At 34.5% G+C, this 16,265-nt stretch overlaps 1 protein-coding gene across 2 annotated transcripts in view; it reads right to left on the bottom strand.

Moving 5' to 3' along the window:
• The window catches only part of LOC113506485 (zinc finger protein SNAI2-like), an 89,993-nt gene that overhangs the window by 2,719 nt on the left and 71,009 nt on the right, over positions 1–16,265 (bottom strand). The window lies entirely within an intron of this gene.

The raw sequence follows: 16,265 nt of genomic DNA, 5'->3' as shown, positions 1-16,265 counted from the left end.
AATGATACCAAAATATACAGGGCCTTTCCGAGTTCACGTGACGAAGGGAAACATTATTAGATAATTCGGAGAATTTTCAACTGTGTATTAATCCACGACTGGAGCCTTTAAGCAGATTAAACTCTCACCAGGTTGTATACAAAACATACAATAAAAAACAATCGACATTGACGCACACGATTCGAGAAAATCCTAATAAATAAAATTGATTAAAAAGATAAGTCTCGAATCATATCAATACGGATTATCGAAAACCCATCCAACCCATTAAAGCATTGTTTCACTATTATATTATATTGCACTATACATATTATAGGATTAATATTTTACAAAACTTTATGGACCTAAAAAATAGAAGCGACGGGAATTATCCCCTCTGGCAGTTCTTCTAAAATATCACCGATCAAAACGTTCTCATATTTCCAAACATTCCTCCTACATTTGTAATCTAATAACCAACGATGTTTATTTCACATTTTACGTATAAAAAGACACATCCACATGAATTGTAAGACCGAGTTCAAACCAAACGTATTTAGCCGTCGCGCGCGATACCGAACGCTACGCAGTTTATTGCATTTCCATACAAATTCACTTTGTCGTTCACACCGAACCGGCAATACGTTATTGCATCGGGGATAAATATTGTCTAGTTTCACGTTCACAGGGAGCTTACAATATGTTGACTGTAGACTGTGGCATTATTTTGAAGAAATTTGTTTAACTTGTAAACGAATTAATACACTGGCTGACTTCATAATTTTAAGGTCAAGAAATTATTCTCATCCGACACCGCTGTTTTTCGCCGTTCACTAAAATTTTGAAGTTTAAAATATGAGATAACTGTGAGAGCAGATAAGATTTGTATTCATATATGAATAAAATTTTAATTTTAGAATCACTTATTTTATTATAAACCTAAAAAAAATATTTTTATTAAATCGACTTCAAAAAGTACCTTTTTTAAATACTCGATTTAACTGATGGAAGTGCAGTTTATTGTTTAAAAAATTATTTACACCACCCTGAATGTGCCCCACTACTTGAAAAAGGAGTCCACGTATTTAAAAAGCATTGAATATTGGTCACAAAAACACCCTAAAAATTTTAAAGAGTTTGTCAGACTTCAATTAAAATAAACATTTGCTTCCGGAATCACTTCACTTAACTCGAAAAAAATGGTCAATATACATTCGTATTTTCGTCAAATATTATAAAAAATACACTCTTTTACGACAAGTTATTCGAACTATCAAAGAAACTTCACCATCAACCTATCTGCCTGTTGCCATCCATTGTTCAAAAAATCACTGGTAATTTATCACTTTACAAGTTCATAATAATAAAACCAGCTGTAAAACAGCTGAAGAAAGCCTACTTCCCATATAGGAAAGGCAATATAAATTACTAACTTAGTAAAAAAGTGACAAACGAATGTTTAAAACACTCGTATACATAAAACAATTGAGCAACAACATCAAAGTGAAAGATTGAAAAAAGTCACTTATTTAGGAGAAAGGTGTAACATTTAACATCTACATGCATAGGAGGAAGTAGCTGATACCTGATAGATAAGTAAGAAAAATAAAAACATCGAAATACAACATCAAGTTCATACATCAATACTAACCTTTATTCATTTTTATTCGTGGCTGGCTCACAAAGATCTACAAAAACGAACAAATTAAAGAGCCTGAGGTTCGAACTCAGACGCTGAACGAGAGGACATACCCAGACGAAGTCGAAAAAAAAATTAAATTAGTTGAAATTTTTCTAAGTTGGTACGAGTTCGATCTCACGATAGCTGTGTGATGCAGTACCGTGAGAGCGTGCAGTCCGGTTGAGTAATAACTGTAAAGTAAATCGCGCTGTTCCGCCGCCCCTGAGCCGCCTAGCTCCGCCTCCCCATGCGCGCGCTTAACGAAGCAAGCCGGCCAACGCAGGCATACGAGTTACCTGTAACTATTATGACATTGGATGCACCGCCCCGCCCCAAACATGCGAACTGTCAATACTAACGACGTCACGCGCTCGCCGCTGCCTGATTTGCTCCTTAGACAACAATATCACCAACACACCTCCTTCTATTTATAGAATGCATGATTACAAACACGTTACTGCGTTAGATTAATTAATTAGCCCAAATTCAATGACCTTTTTTCAGGCCTATACTTTTCCGCTCGTCGAATCCTACATACGATTTCAATGCCTCCACGGAACAGATGAATATACGAGACGAGACCTCAAAAACTTTTTTCTCTTTTTACGTTATCATAACATAACATATTTTTTCACTTCGTTTATGTTTTTTTTTTAAGTCCTCAGTCTTTAAATGAATTGGTCACACTTCTGTCAAGTGAAAGCAAACAGAAGCAACAGGACCGCAAATGGGACAAGCCTGTTGCTGCCCCACTGCGGTCTGAAGGGTTTTCTACATTCGCTCACAGTTCAACATCATGTTTTTTTTTTCTCATACAGTCAGCACTCATTTTTAACTCAGTTCAATTACTGATTTGAATGACCCAAATTGCTTTGAAAACTAACTGAAATGCCTTTATCTTAGGCACACACTCAACACAATACTAAGGAAAATGACAATCGAATATGCGAAGTAAAAAAATGATAATATTTTTTTTTTAATAAACGTTATTAAACATTATATGCATATATATAGTAATATATTTACACGCAAGCCTTTAAAATATAGGTCATGACGCATTTAATCCTCATATTGATTTTGAGTCGGATTTCAATTTGTATTCATGTACATACTACAATATTATCACGAAATACACTCGTATCTATAAACGCGATGCTATATCGGATTGAAATTTTATACAGTTGTTCTCGTGATTTTAATAAAATGTTATAACGAAAATATTTACCTTTCAATGTGATTAATCAATTCGCAAAATCGATAATGAGTATACCTATCACATCACCCAACACCGACATTCATTACAATGAATCATTCCGATTTATGTAATCGGTCGATCGGAAATGTTTCACATAAACTCTCGCTATCATAAACTATTTTCTTTCTAAAATCTGCCACATAAATACCGATGACTTTTCTTGTTGATAAGTCATGTAATTTGGATTTGTCTCTACCTTATGTCGATTTGATCGTTAACTCTTTATTAAGGGTTATATTATCTCAAACACATTTCTTTGGATTGCCTAGTCCCAAGTTGCCGGTTCGAATCGGCGCACATCAATGTCTTTATGAATCCCTATGCGTATTAAAGGAATCATCGCTAGCTAACAACATTAATTTAAACGATCACACCTAAAATATTTTTTAAAGATATGTTGTAGTCTAGTGCTGCTTGTAATTCTGACACCAGATTGAACATCAAACATGGGAAATAAAAAATATATCTTAAACAAACTCTTCAGTCTAAGAACCTTCTCCGTTCCGCGGGGTCTTTATAATAACTGCGCCAAGACTAACATTACTATAGGTATAATATACTCAACGACATGGCTTATGAGACGCAACGTAAAAAATCCGCAGCTTCAAGCAGATTTTTAATCAAAAGCTCATTAGTGCGAAACGTCGCATTATGTAACCTTCCAGCGAGGATTTGATAAAAAAAACTCCATCATAATATGATTAAAACCAGCCTGGGTATTTAACATTTGAATCTTTTGTCACAGCTCAAAAATGTCCTTAGTGCATTTAAATTGGATTTCATCTGCTTCCCGGTTTCTTATTGTGATAAAATTTTGCTGGTTTTGATTTGTAAATTGCATAATAATTGAATATTAGGTACATAGAACTAATGTGATGCTGGAGCATACAGACAAAAGACACTATCAAGTTAAGATTAGTTTGAATTGACTTTTGGAGTATTTTGAATTTAAACCAAAAAATAAATTTAAGATCTTTTTTTAAGTTTATCTAATTTTACGATTTTTAAACGATGATGAATAATACGAAGCTAATTAAATGATAGGATTGATGAAATTAAAATCGCTAGTCGAAAGTTAACCTCTTTTGAAAAGAGGACCCTTCTACATAGAAGAAAAAAGTCTTAAAACACTTCGAAGCTGCACCACGATTGAAAATATCGTAGCACATATCTCAGTACAAGGCGCTCTGATCAATTACTGCCTCAGGTGAGTGTCATATCAAATGCCTACAAATTGAGGGTTTCAATCAAATCAATGTCGATGCTCAGTGATTTGTGGTATACACCGTTTGGTTGCTCCAACGGCCAATATGTCTGAGTATGTCGAGAAATTCGGAACACGAGTGTAACGTTTGCTATATAACAGACTGACAGACATTAATGAAAACTGGTTGTAATTAGTTCGTTATTTAAAATTTTGACAAATTGCTATATGAATGGTCATCTAAGTTAGTCATAAAAAAACTAAGGAGGTCGTTCTTAATCTATTGCATTGGTTGTAAACCGAGCGGTATACGTCACATAAGTCAGTGGAACATACACACTCGAATGTTACTCGAAATCTAAATTCGAATTAACCTTTTGTCAGCAATGACTCAAATTGTAGAGACGTAATACAGCCTTCTTACATCCAGTTAAGAACTTTTTTATAACACTAAGAAGGTTTATACAAACAAATTAAAAACAATATCATGAGAAACCCCATAGTTGTAGGTTACATAAATAGGAAAATAAGATCAATTCTTACTCGTACAACAAGGTCTCTGGAATTCAACCTGATCCTTGAAATGAAGCCTTACAAGATGTTTATGACCTAGTTCTATGTTTATGAGATCGGTATAAAAAAAAGTTTTAAGGTTATCAAAACTGTAACACAAATGCGTCATTACTCAGTGAAAAAGTGTTTCATTTGTATTGTTTTATTTTACTTCTATTTGCGTCACCGTTTCGCCATCGTAATGCCCATTGTAAGGCATATAATTTAAAGAATAGGAGCTTTTGATTATAGAAAGCCTAGACGAGGTCACATTGGCGTAGTTACGAATTGAAAACAATTGTTTTGTGGAGTGATGAGACTTTGAGTTGTAAGTTCAACAAATTAATCTAGGCTGGACTTCCATCAAAGACTCAACATGTAATATCTTTTAAATCAAATACCTACAAGGAGTTTCAGTCCTCCATTCTTCTAGGAGTACAGGAGACCACAGCTTTTAAAAATATGTGAATAATAAAACGGGTCAATTTGTAATTCCTCAACAAATTTATGAACTTGTTAAAGAAGAGTTATTCAATAAAATGTAGTGAAACACTATTAATTTTGAGGGATTTCCATCTGCATAATAGCATGTCTTAATTTCACAACTCTACGAAGATTTTTTCAAACTTCTATTGCTTCCATCCAAGTCTTGGACGGCGCACCAGTCCATAGTTGGCTGATTTTCTTTTATTATTTTGTAATCTTTTATGGTTTTCTAATTTCTTGTAATATAAACTTTCAAATATAACATTTATCACAGCATATTAATTGTCCAATCGAGTTCATAATTTTTAACAATATATAACCAAAGACCGCCGCAAACAGTAAAAACCAGCTGATTAGAGGCCAACAGGTGACCGGCCGATGTGGTTTTCAAATGCTAAGGCAATGTGCATACAAACCTGTAGAGTTTCAACCGACCGTATTCGAGCAAATTCCTTGCCCTGTATATAAGCAACACTACTCCAAGCGCGGACTATGACCATAAGTATGGAGATCAATGTTCGTTTTTTTATTAACCCCCGACGGAAAAAGACAGATGTTGTAAGTAGTCTGTCTGTCTTTTTGGGGCATCATAGCTTCCGAATGGATGAGTGATTATAATTTAGTTTTGTTTTGGGTGAAAGGTGAATGGTTTTCTTGGTTATTATGCGTGAATGTTCTTAGACATGTTCGATAAGTAGGGACGCTCAGTAAAAGGTCGCACTTGCAAAGTAATTATCACTTGCTGAATATTGTGAAGGAAACATCGCACTAGGAAACCAGCACTGGATAGAATTTAAAGCGTGTTTAAGTCACGATATTGTATAAGTCTGAATTAAATTAACAAAACAAAAAGATAATAAAAAACAAAAGATTATTATAAATATGTTATTATACTAATAACACTCAACGCCCACTCTGTCTCAAGTGTTTTACAAAATAATAATATAAATTATCATAAATTCAAGTTCTGTTGAAGTGGTACCACTTGATAAATATGAAATTTATTTTATCCGAACACAAAACAAAACAATTATATCAAATTCATTTGTTACTATGGCAACCGAAATATCAATACGTATCGGATTTCTTTGCCATTATTAAAGCTTGTTAATGTATGAAAATGTCCAATTTATGAAAGAAATATCTGTCATTATTTTGTAAAGAGATAGTGAAACAATGGAACTATTGTGAGTTTTATATTACTAACTAGCTGAGACACGCGTTTTCATCTCTGTTCCTTACAGTGCGAATGATTATGTATCGGTATAACAAGAACGTTCCTCGTTAAATGGACCAAAAAAACCTAAATCCTAAAAAACTATTGAAATCGATAGTTAGTGCCCTACCTGAAGGAAATACTTATCAGTTTCCTAATATTGTTTATGTGTTGATTTTATATAGTTTGGGCCATCGTCATTCCAGTCGTTTCTCAACTAAGTTGGACGGCTTCCATTCTATCTGGATGCGTCTAAGTATTTAACAGGGACTCCCTTAATAGACACAGCCTATCTATCTTCTATGCCTCTTAACGAATGACCAAGATGTGCATATAAATAACTGCCGGGACCTACAACTTAACGTGTCTTCCGAAATAATAAGGAACTTGTTCTGACATAGTTGGTCACCCATCCACTGACTGACCGTGTCAAGCGTAGCTTAACCTGTGATCGACCAACTTGTATAGGTTAGCTGTGTGTTATACTGTGTGTAGGTTAGCCACGAGCTCCTCTACAGCGAGCTCCTAAACGTAAGGCTCCTTAGGTGAGGGACAGTTATATTCTCATAACCGAGGTAACCTATGAAATTTATTGCCGAATGTTTTCGATGCGTCCTCGATAAAAGTCTCTGGACCTGTAGTTTAAAGTTTTCTAAAGCGCCTGTTTAGACATTGTGAAAAAAAATATATTGTGATTGATTTCAAAAAAATCTATTGTACTCTGTGTCTACTTCTTAAAGTAGTGAACCTCAACGATCAAATAAGTCAAATGGAAGTTCAAATTTCAGATGTCTGTACATGTCTCTTGTCAACTTGTTAACGCAATGGTAAGATTTTAGTTCAAGCATTTAATCTAAATCCTGAATGATAGTCGCAGAAAAATACTCAAGATACATATTGAAAAATAAGTTCACAAAAGTTAACATTTCACTTAGTTTTACCTTTAAGAATAATAGCTGTCCTTTGCTAATTAATTTGCGAGATATAAAATGAAAGTAAAAGCCGGGATCTGCGCTATCAAAAGATACCCAATAAAAGTCTAATTAAAATCTTGCCTAGCCTTTGCAGAGAAAAGTCCGCTATTACTAATAAAAATCTCTCCCGCTTTATTATAAAATAAAAGACAGAGAGATTTTTAATATAGTTTGACCACGAAGAAACTTGTCAAGCGCAGTAATAACTTACGCTTCACCTGTCATGGTTGATTTGCCACATCATTTATAATTAAACGGCTGACATAAATTAAGTTGTAATTACTCATTTATTATAGACATCGAAACACTAATCGAGTGATTAATTGTCCAGGAATCGTATAACTCCTAATGATTTGTTGCAATTAATTAACTTAGTATTGAGATTGTAAATTAATGCCCAAGTGAGTAATGTGTATTTAAGTGGTAACGGCGCTTGAGACTAATTGCAGGTGTGTACTTGTTTGTAGCATCGCAATTGAGTATGGAATATTACGTGAACTATGAACTATAAATATGCATAGGTAAATAATTAACCCCGGTAGGTTTTTGCCGCTGTGTAAGAAAAAAAAGGCGTTAGTAGAGAAAAACTAATTTATCTAAACATACTTTAAAGTAAATCGTACTAAAAATAAGGTTTATATAGATTTGTCATACAAGGGGTAAGCTTTACTTAATATTTAGTGTTTGTTTCATGTTAATTGGGTCATATATAAAAAGTCAAAATTTTACAAAGATATATATTCTAAAAATACTCCTAAAAGACACTTTTTCACGCAAACGAAGTCATTACGCCAGTTATTAATTTAAGTTTATACTTTGATACATCAATCTAACTTCTTTTACCATTCGAAAGTCGAACCTAGTTTTTAAACGTCATTACTGGCCATCATCGAACCCCCCCCCCTACTTTCACAGCTCCCTTATCATAAAGCCGAATCCCTACAAACTACGACATATATTTATACGTTCGCGCAACAATTACCACGCAAATGCACCTTCTCAACACTTCGCTAGAATTGTCCGACTGCGGATACCGATAGACCGAAGATATTAATCCCTCTGAACGAATTTCGGTCACGGCACTCAATCTCTCTTCAGACTAACCAATGCCGTCGAATAATGGTGCCAAATGTACGTGCAAATACACGTGCACTCTATTCGTTAATTCGCATACTGCAATGAGACGGTTACCTGACACTCACAGATTAAATTTGCGAACCAAAGCTTTATGTGTGCTACAAATAAGGGGGGATTAATGTCCAAAATAATTGCAGTTTTTAGTGTAATTTATTAGGGTGTTATCTTAATTCAGGTTTTAAAATTTAAACTAGGTCTTTTATATGAGCTGTTTAAACCTACTTTAGTCCTATTTTTAGTAACCACTCTGTGGCTGTAATAAACTTTAGAAATATATATTTTGTATTTTTTAAAGACTGCTGTATTAAAGAATTCAATCCTTGTGTCGGGGTGGTTTAGTAAACTGCACAAAGACTTCCAGAATCAGAATAAACATTCGTGGATCACACAAATTTTGTCCTATTGGGTTTGGCGTGGTGACATCCACCACTCGGCTATCCGTGCAGTCAATCTTGGTTATCAGATAGCGGGCATTGCGCGGCACATATTATTACGTGTGTGTGTGTGTATACTGTGTATTCAACCATATGCGCCAACACATGTGCACCCCTGTTTCCATACCCTCATAGCTCGACGGAACTGCAACCCAACAAGACCGAAACGAGATCAAACGCAGGACCCACATATCACATACTTTCTAAATCACACACAACAATTGAAGATTCGGTGTTAACTTGAGACCTTTAACTCTTCAAAATTCTCTTGCTGAAATACAGGCCATACACCTTGTTCGGCAGCAGATGCTAATTGTATGACACAATTTTTAATACTTTCACTGTGTAACATATAAGTAGCTTATAAGCAATTGTGTAAACATGCTTGCGTGTGCATGTTTTTCTGATGTAATAAATGAATATTATTAAATTTTTATTATTCAGTCCTGCTGTCCTACCACTAGACTATCCCAGCTAAAAACGTACTACGTCACAAAAAACACAGATTTTCGTGTTCTTTCAAATCGTCCACGTCACATCGCCATCTTAAGTGAGATACTTCTACATATAGATCCATTACGGTAATTGCCTCATGTCATATACATATATGTCTCTTGTAAGCAGCTACTCGTGGATGATTGATTGACAAATTCTCGGGCTAAAGCTGAAACTAGGTTTACCTTACGACTTATCATTTAAATGTCAGTCACGTGTCTTGAACATCTTCTCGTTTGATTAACGTTCTTTAATATTTTTATATGAATATGGTTTGGTGATTTTTTTTTTGTATAGAAAGCTTTCATTTATTTTCGCCTGTCCCTTTGTCTGTAGTCAAATATTTTGTTGTTGAATTTGACTGACTTCCTGATTTGTCATAGTGTGACAATAAAATATTATGGCAACTGGGAGCTGATCTGATGCTGGAGTTGGAAGGTAGCCATAGGAAACCCAATATGAAACGATAAGAATGATGTATACGCTGATGACAATTTTATTAGGCCAAGAAATTTTGTTTTATTATTTATTTTCTTGAAAAAATAAAGTTGTTTGTTTAAATCACAACTGCTTTTGTTTTTACTTAAAACATCTGATCTTCATAGAGAGACAAACTGTTTCGTACACATGTAAAATATAATTCCATACACGAACGCCACCCCGAACCGTGTCGATCACAGAATATTGTCAATTTTATCCGGACCCGAAAGTAGTAATTGGCGCGGCAATTATAACGCTGGACGAGTTTTTAAAGCATTAAATTTTGGCTTTTAGTAAATAATTGCCAATCACCTTCCATAGCAGCGAGGTTCGAAATTTAAAAATGAAACCCTGTTTTTCTCTCCTCCCTTCTGCCTATGTTTTATTTTCGTAACTTGATTATATAAAATGTCGTTCCAGTTTTCAGCCTGTTGCTTGTTACTCGGTCTAGGTAGTCAAATAACAAGTCTGTGAATGACAACAAACGATTTGAAAATGGATCCGACTGTTGTCGTAATGTCTCGATTACACAATACAGATTAAAGGCGCAAACATTTCGCATGTGTTTTATTATTGTAGGCTAAAATTTGTTCTTATATTATTAAGTCTATTAAATGGTGTGAAAGTTTAATTATAGTTAAATGATAAAGAAAATGGTCTAAGATTCGAGCCATGCATATACAATCCATTTGACAGTCAAATTGCCCATCAAATAACACAACACAAATGACCAAATAGCAGTAATAGGCACACATTCGCTTTCGCTTCGCCAGCATCAACACGTAATACGCCAAATTGCACAAATTATCGCTATGTGTGGCAAGCACACATCACACATTCCCCTACTACGTTGTTCAACCCCTAAATCTACATTTATAACGACTAAGCACAAAAGTTTGTAAACGATGTAAGGAGGTACGTAAACAGTATGTACAAAAACGATAAAAAAGCTAACAGCCCCAGTTGAAAAGTAAGTCAAACCGATAGAAACCTCAGCGGAACAGGCTGAATGAAACCGAGATAAAAGTTAGCGCTAGATATCTATTGTTTATTTAGCGTGCCGATCGCGATGATAAACGATGTCGTAAGCGTACAACCTTCACGGAGTTTGAATGTCACCTCGTGGTAGGGGTTGGGTAGGGGGGCAAGCTCCGCCAATCGGACAGTCTCCCGCTGTCCGCTGACGGCGACGGATGTCTGATAGATTATACGCTCATGAAACTAGAGTTGTTGTTACGTAAATGTCTATCTAAATACTATAAATTCTAACTTTAAATATTTTTATCGGCTTTATTATTTACTTAGCCATGCTTTGCCGTGACGATGAAGCTTTTTTAAATATTTTTCATTTCTACAGTAAACGTAGGTATACACAAAACATTAAAAGCCATAAGTCCGAAGTTGTCTACGTTTTGTCGTCGATCTGAAGACAGTTGTTTTAGAAAATGTTAAAGCAAAATTAGTTTTATAGTCTCAAGTACCAAAAATGGCGAAGATTATGTTAAAATTAATTTCCGTATAAACACTTGTTACTTTTTATACATACATATAAAAATAAACAATTTACTCACACTTTCCATTTACAACGTGCGGTGATTCTCTCAAAATTACTCATAAAACAGTGTATTAAAATAATTACGTCGTTAAAATTATTTCATTAATTAATTTTGAATCACCCAGCACTGCAATTCGAATGTTACATTAATTTGATGTTTCATTTTCGATAAAACAATGTAATTAATGAGTTAAACAAGCAAATTAGATTAATTTGGTAATGAATGTTTCGTTGCACCTCATTATATCATTCACATATTATATTACTTAATTTGTACATTGTTACATGCAAATAAGCAGGTCTTTCAGTTTATAACGTGGTAAAGATTGATGCTGTATATTAAACATGCGACCTTATTGGGTTTTCAGTACCCAACTACTGACAGCAAATCCTTACTTCAAAGGTTTCGCTGTTCGTCCTTCTAAACGGTATCTATTGGAATTCTACCAAATCTTGAAGTAAGTCTATAGCAGTGTATGCGAGACGCACTATACGCTACGTTTTTGATGTGAAATATCTATAGGCGAGGGTAGTCCTAATTGTTCTCATGGCGATAGAGGCTGTGGTGACGTACGAGTATCATCACGCTATAGAAGCCGCGCCGCCCGCGCAATGCCACAGTCAGTTTGCTTGCAACCGTTGCAGGTTACTCGCGTCACCTTTTCTATTAATTTCGTTTGTTTAAATTTTAAGTTCGCCCTAACATTGTTTTTTGTAAACCCATACTTTTTCTGTAAATTTTTATTACAATTTTATGTAAACAATCGTGGTTACGTGGTTCCTTACCTGTATACGCTATTATAAAATATTAAATGATTCATTATCAGTTGATTAGAAATAGCCAGTTAAGAATATGACAAGTTTGTATCTCGAAAAAAAAATCTGTAAACATCATTTTTCTCCAACCAATGGATCGACCATGAAATATTTTTGGACCATTATATTTGCTATAGATTTTTTACTAAACGTACTGAAGAATAATTTGAAAACGAGGACACCAACAAAATGCAGGTAAAAGATAAAAGGATTATTATCTCCTTTGATACTAGGAAACCAGACTAAAAACAGGGCAGTGTTCGTTCATTGAATAAACGTTGACATTTTTGGTTTGATTAAAATCTCATACGGCATCACAAAGGGGTTGGCTCTGATCAAATATCTTGCACGCAATGCGTTCTCCGGACTAATCAAGCATTCTTTTGTGACGTCATACGAGTAGCTGCGACATATCAGCTTCTGCTTTAAATATTACTTCTCTGAAAATATCAATGCAAGGATTGGTTCACCGTGAATATTGAACATTCACGTTATTCAATGACCAAATTTAATTAAGGGATGCGATTGTGAAATGACAGAAGCTTTGATCTTTGGTACAAAAATGCAATATTTTTTGGAGCATGTAAAATAATTGAAGAGAGATTTCATTGGATTTTTTTGAATCTATAATCTTTTTACTGTTTTATTTAAATAGGTCCACTTATTAGCACTCGATTAAGAGACGAATCCAACTCGAACAATAAAAAATGAAATTCTACAATACCTAATCTATATTCCTAATCCATGTAATAAACTATTTTGATTAACAAAAAAATTAAGGGAAGTTAAATACATCTATCTAGGTATGTGTGTAGAAAGTATTGTAGGCAGAGGCAAGCAATAACAAAATTGTGGCTTGTATCCTCAAAAAGACCATTCAGCTTTTTTAATTTGCCGCTGCATAGAAAGTGCCCCAGAGTGCATGAAGCCGAAAACATCGCGCAAAAAATCGAGAAAAAGTGTAACTCGATCATCTCGCTGCGAAACCTTTTTTTAAAGATCTTTTCAGTTAGTCAGAGCGCGGGAATCCCGCTTCCCCGGACTATAAGCTAGAAAATCTGACAAGAATAGAAAATATTTACGCTGCAATAGCAAATCGGAACTTTTTACGCCCATTCTATTTTCAAACGGCTTGGAAATTGTACGAGTTTCCTATTTCAGCAGTATTTTTTGTGTTACTTTATATTTTAAACTGGGTCTACCGATATTATGTTTATTGTCTGATTATTTATGAATTTAAGCAGTTGTTTTTGAGTTAACCAATTTTATAAATGAGGGAACAAGTTGGTACTAGATTACATAATTATTGTTTAAATAACATGTTAAGAGATGATAAATTATAATTATGCGAAGTACTTTTAACAAATGTCCACTAATCTCTCACGCCATGAGCTTGTTCAAATTGTCCTCATCCAAATATTCAATGGCAAAGATTCCATTCAAACAGCTGATTGCCGACAGACGTCTTACAGTCTCGATCATGTCCTAAGGCTGATAGACTGAACACGTTATAACTTGATAAGTATAAGCTGCCTTAGTTTCAAAAACTCACGTTTTATAGAACACTTTGCCTCATAGTAAATATGCTGAAGAACATTTTTATATTGAAATACAAATGCAAATAGCATTAATAACGTCGGCAGTGGGTGAATCAGTTGCAGCGTAGTAAATCCAAATATTCGGCAAACAATATTCTATAATCCTTTGAAAGAGGGATTTCATAAATATAGTAGAGTAAAATCCTCACATTGGAAAAAAGGTTTTTGATGAGAATAAAGAAATAAATATTGTCGTCTGATAAGTTTTTAAGTGTTGCTTAGACCAGTGTGTTCCCTTCCATAAATTAAGATATTTTCAAAGAGTTTTTAAATCGACAGTATTTGAGATATTACAGACATTTTGAGATGGAACCTTCAAAGAAGATTCTTTCATTCACGGAAAATATGAATGAACATTATTTTTAACCGTGCTTAAGTAATTTCTAATATTTAATTTTAACATTAACATTTTTGACTTTATTCTCATGACAATATTGAATGTACTGATGTATCATACTTTTGAATTAAGAAATATATTTAATTAACCATACTTCATTTAGAACTACACGAAACGGAGATGTTTTTGAATATCTATTCGTCTCCAGCGCAACATGTTGCGGGATCTAGGCTTTTGTGCGATCCGCTTGTACTGAATCTAGGTGACTTTTTGCATGTCCTCCTGGATGTAAGGATTAAATTAATAAGAGGAGGAATTCTTTAAAGAAACATCCACATCACGTAGTATTGCAATCGGTGTAACTTAGTCACTCAGTTCTTCCTTATAAGTGCATATTGTCATAAAAGTCAGACCAAATTCGAATTCTGCTTTTAGAGGTAATAAAATTCTACAGCGCTGAAATTGTTTTATCTATATAGAATATATATAATATACGTTGTGTGCAGACGGAAATGTACGGAGTCCCACTAATGTTACTTTATTGATTGAATTTCGTGTTTCTATGGTCAAGCACAAGTATAAGCAATACTATACTTTATATATAATAATATATAGTGGGTCGGGAGCTTTCTCTTTTCTTCTACTGCTAATATACAAACTACTTTTTTTAAATATTGACAATTTTATAGAACAAAGGTTTTAAGAACGAACCTTGCCGTTGTGAGATAAAACATGTTAGATAACTACATAAGGTAGAACCTTTAGATAATGCCTTGCGTAATCGTTTTTTGTTTGTTACTTTTTTCCGATAAAGTCAGTTTTTAACACTAAACTACCCATACCAGTAGCAAAATATCGAGAAATAAAAACCCAATCATTCAACAGTCCGCTACAGAAATAACAGTATTCTCTAGCTCTGTAACCAACTAGTTTAAGCAGAGCAAACTGAATTAACCTAACCGATGTAAAGCTAATTACGTAGTTGGAAAGGCAGCGGCCATTGACAGCTCGGTACAAAACCATGAGCCCCCGAATTTGTGGTTCCATTGTTTGTCCTAAGTCAATTTCAAGTCGTGTTTGCTCGCCTGTCGATCGGTCCGGCAAATCACGATTAAATCGACCTTTTTCGCTCTCTGTATAAGCAAATAATGCTGCTACTTTTTAGCTTTAGTTTCTGGTTTATCGTGTAGTGTATTTTATGTATGACTGTCATTATTATGATAGTTGTTTAAAGTTTATTTAGCTTTTGAAGGAATGCTGGTCAAAGTGAAAGCTCACGTTTTTTTTCCATGCTAGATAATGCATAAACTGTCTTTGCGTATACGTTCGTTCAATCTTCATTTGTCTTCAATCACATCTTTCACTGTAACTTGACCTTTTTTTGTTTGTCATCTTGACAAATTTCCTTTCTCATAATAACATGTATCAAAACGTAAAACTCATTCGCTCACACACCAAAAGATTAAAAAATCTGCTTCCAACGCTCATACGAAACCGCGCAAACGAAATCCATGTAAATAAATAAACAAAACACGTGAGCCGTGTGTGGAGCAGCTTATTAATGTCTGTCAACTCTGTGGATTCTCGGAAACGGCAGCTAACCTAGACTGAGATAGTTTGTAGGTCAAGTTCGCAAGGTTTGAGTATGTTGCCAGTAGTTCAAGGGCTAGTCTGTTTGGAATGGGATTCACCGAAGTTTGCTGGTGACGTGAATGGCCATACACCGGTATGTGAGCAGTGAAAGTATTTATTGAAAGGCCGATGTGGTGATTTGTGTTAGTGGCTGATCCACTGTGGCTGACTGTGGTGATTTTGATAACGTAGTGTTTATTTTGGAAATTAGTTGTTTAGTTATTGTTCTGGAAGTATTTAGTGAGACTGAATGGGTAGATATTGTTTTGTTTTATTGCATTAACCCGTCGCTCGAGACCACGATCAGAGTAATCCTACATACATTTGCATTATGACGTCACAGTAAGAAAAAAAGCATAAATTTTCACTTGTTACAATCTTACAAGATGTGAATAAACTGTATAAATGTTGGCAATATATTTATTTTCGAGGCT

The sequence above is a fragment of the Trichoplusia ni genome, chromosome 1, assembly GCF_003590095.1.
Source record: "Trichoplusia ni isolate ovarian cell line Hi5 chromosome 1, tn1, whole genome shotgun sequence".
Lineage (NCBI taxonomy): Eukaryota > Metazoa > Arthropoda > Insecta > Lepidoptera > Noctuidae > Trichoplusia > Trichoplusia ni.
This window is presented reverse-complemented; position numbering and strand designations above follow the sequence as displayed.